Genomic DNA, 4,245 nt, shown 5'->3' on the forward strand with positions numbered 1-4,245 from the left:
GATCAACTTCTCAAGTCCAAACCTCATATCTTGATGAATTGATGATTGAGAACACTCAAATAAGTTCAAATATGCATGAAGTTATGAATTAAAGAACTTCCCTTGATTGTATTTGACCATGGGTTGAGGTTGCTTCATGAGCAAGGCACAATTGATGAACAGATGGGTTAGGGTTTCCTTGGGAAGCAAGCCTCAGATCCTTTGATTTGCTTTGATCAAAATAATGAATTGAGATACTTGGGAGGCATATTTGATGGATGAGAGATTTGGGAACCATTGACATGCTTGTTTTCATCTTCCCTTGGCCATATCAATGCACATAGTGTCTCCTAGAAGCTTTAGACCTTGTGACTGCTCAAGCTACAACAAGAGATGTTAGTGACATATTTTTGTGCTTTTGGTTAGTGAATAAAAAATGAGAAAAGAAATTATATACAATTTAAGCATGCTTGGTGACCTCAAACCAATCACAAGAGATCCCACCCCAAAGAGTAAGGAGCCAAGATGCTTATGATCCTTGAGGCAATGCAAATACCATGTTATGATGCCATGAGGGATCTTAGGGTCAAAATTGGGGTCTTACAGTCACAACATGTGCCTCTCCATCTTTCTTCTTCGCAAATGCCCCATAACGTTTGGCAGAAGAGCCTTCTTCTCTGGTCACGCGCCCTTCCCTAACTCCTTCTTCTAGACGCATCCCCATATTCACCATCTTAGTGATGTCAGAAGGAGCGCTAGCAATCATCCTCTCATAATAAAATGAACTCAAGTTTTCAGAAAGATCTTGGTCATCTCCTTCTCTTCTGGAGGAGGCACAATCTGTGCAGCCAATTCACGCCACCTCTGGGCATACTCCTTAAATGTTTCTTTATCCTTCTAGGAGATGACCCTCAGTTGGTCTCTATCGGGAGCCATATCAACATTGTATTTGTACTGCTTGACGAACGCTTTGCCAAGGTGGTTGAAGGAGAGGATGTTCGTGCCGTCCAAACCCATGTACCATCTCAATGCGGCACCTGACAGGCTATCCTGGAAGTAGTGGATTAGGAGTTGATCATTGTCGGTCTGAGTCGACATCTTGCGTGCATACATCACAAGATGGCTGAGCGGGCAAGTGTTTCCTTTGTACTTTTCAAAGTCAAGAACTTTGAATTTGACAGGAATCTTGACATTGGGTACGAGACATAGCTCAGCAGCAGATTTGCCAAAGAGGTCCTTCCCTTTGAGAGTTTAAAGTTTCTTGCGCAACTCAAGGAATTGATCAATCATAGCATCCATTTTCTCATAAACGTCTGAGCCCTCAGATGGGCCTGAGTGACAAATGATGTCATCTACTCTCGGCAAAGTATGCACGACTAGAGGTGGCACACCAAGGACCGGGCTAGATGTCGGTAGAGAAGCAAAAGTTAGGGCGATACCCTTTGGAACAAAGTTCGCGGGCCTCCCCTGGGGAAACCTGGCTGGCATACCAAATGGTGCAAAATGAGCACTGGCAGCAGGCACGGTAGAGGCAGCAATCTCAGAAATAACCGTCTTCTTGGGAGGAGTTGAAGACGTTGGAGAAGACTGGCTTTGGGCGGCCAAGAATGACTCCATCAGGGAAGTCAATCTTGCCACTTCCTCCTTCAATTCTCTGTTCTCTTGCTCTAGGTGATCCATTAGCTTTGATGAGTTGGCTCTGGTGTTGTACCGGTGCGTCAGCTTGTCTTCAAAATAAATGAAGAACACTGAGTTAGACCACTGAACAAGGAGCCTGGAGCAAAACCTGCTTATGCACATGATGCATGCAATGCTTGTGCTTATGATTTATTTTTAATCAGAGGAACTTTAGAGTTCTATTTTGAAAATATTAATCATTTAGACATATATGGAATAATCATATCAATAACATCTGGAAAGAGTTTTACACCAAAGAAGTACAATCTTGGTAACCAAGTATAATACAAGAGAGAAGGAAAACGAACATCCTATGGAACCCTAGAAACAATCGTCCAAAGCTCTCGAGACCGGAAGATAAGTTGCGCGAAGCCTCTTCACCTCTCTCTCATAGGCTGCCTCCATATATGCCTTCTCCTTGGCGAGTCGATCATACTTCCTCTTCCAAAACCTGGAAGACTGAGGAAGAAGAGAAGTAACTACATCATCAGGCTCGTCGATAACCTGATGCTCCAAAAACTCTAACAATGCATCCTTATCTTTAAGTTGCTGAAGTAGCTCCTCTCGCTCACGGACCCAAGCACGCGAGGGGTCTTCATCTCTCAACTCCTCTACTCCTTGGTTAGGGAGGGTTGAAGGCCCAACCATAACCATAAGTGTAGGTCTCGGGTAGTCATAGGGCATGCGATACTCAGAAGCTCTCCTCCTAACCCACGAGGTGTAGGGTTCCAAATCAATATAATTCTTCGGACCAAGCTCTTTCCTTCCCTTCCTATGAATCTTATGCCAAGCGCGGACCATCCCGCCCTTCAAGTCTTAGGGATCTTTACCCTCTTGAAAGAACACATCTTCTAACAAAATGTTATTAGGTTTGTCCTTTAAGGGGAACCCAAGCTGACGACGTGCCAAAAAAGGGTTGTAGTTAATCCCACCACATGTACCAAGAAGAGGCACATTGGAGAATTCATCACAAGAGTCAATAATCTGCACACCATCATATACACGGTTATACCAAAAGATATCATCATTAGTGAGGGACATAAGTCTCGTGGACCACCGTAGACATCCTTTGTTCTCCTTGAAGGCGAGCGTCTATGGCAAGTGCGAAATAAACCACTTGTACAACAGAGGCAAACATCACACAATGGTACCACCCTCCTTTGCATTCCTCATATCCAAAGAGAAATAAGTGTCACCCAACAGAGTCGGAACAGGATTAAGAGTAGAGAAAATTCTAATAGCGTTCACATCCACGAAGTTGTCGATGTTGGGGAATAACACTAGCTCATAGATGAGAAGCACAAATATGGTCTCAAAGGCGTCCTCACTCATGGCCTTCCCATACAAAGTAGCTTGAGCAATGAGGAAATCAGATGGGAGACCTTGAATTCCATCTTTGGTAGTCACATGAGCACCAACAATAGATTCATCTATATGCAACAGATCAACAATCTCCTGGGAAGAAGGACCCCTCTCCAAGCCATTGAACGGCAACTGATCTAGGATAGGTATACCCACAAGATAGGCATACTCCTCAAGCGTGGGAAAAATCTGGAAATCCAGAAATATGAAGCAACAGTATAAGGGATCATAGAACTGGACCAACACACTCATCAGACCTTCATCCACTTGAGTATCAAGAATAGACAGAAGCTTCCTATGGCGAGCCTTGAACTCCAAGGGGTCTAATACATAGGATGTCAAACTCCTTAACTCTTTCAAGTCGGGTTATCTGAAACTGTACTTCTTTGTATTCCTTTTTTGCTTATCCATGTCTGAAAATTTGCAAATAGACCTCTTAAGTTCCTTGAAAATTTTCTCATTGTTGATGATATGGATGTGTATGAATGCATGCATGGATGCAATAATCACACTCAAGGATCAAGCAAATCACACCACACAAAGGTCATGGGATGGATCAAGTCATCCTTAATATCAATCATCCATTTTTATGGATTATGGTTTACACCTTATCAACACCCAAGTTCCTTTGATATTAAGGATATACGAGAACGGATCAACCATGAATCAAGGGTTTGTTGCAAGTCACGAGCATGGGGTCTCGGTTAAGAACCACTCAAAGGGAGGGTACTATGGTTAAACCTGATAATCATGTTCTACAAGAGGTTCCCATAGTCATCATCCCATCTTTCGGATATTATCGGATAAATGACTACTCGTATTCCAAAAGTATTCTCAAGAGAGACTCTTATAAGTGTAGTATCGTGTAAAAATCGTATCAAATCTTACACTTGAACGACCTTCGCACTACATCCTAAAATAGGCCAAGATGGGCTTGGTAAACTAAGGTCCTTGGCTTCTAAGGCATGTATTCGAAAGAGTAATGCCTAACCACGACTACTCGTGTGACATTATTGATCCCAACATAACCTCCACCAAGTGAATGGGCTTGCAAGTCAACTTGATAAGGAATAACTCCACACAAGTCAACAAGACTATGCCATTCTCCTATCATAAGTGCACTCGAGTTCGGGTATAGAACTCATCTCACAAGAGACCACCAAGCGCATAAGCAATTAATATATCAAGCAATTCATACATTACAATCAATACAGTCATCCCAAATTT

The sequence above is a fragment of the Lathyrus oleraceus genome, chromosome 4, assembly GCF_024323335.1.
Source record: "Lathyrus oleraceus cultivar Zhongwan6 chromosome 4, CAAS_Psat_ZW6_1.0, whole genome shotgun sequence".
NCBI lineage: Eukaryota > Viridiplantae > Streptophyta > Magnoliopsida > Fabales > Fabaceae > Lathyrus > Lathyrus oleraceus.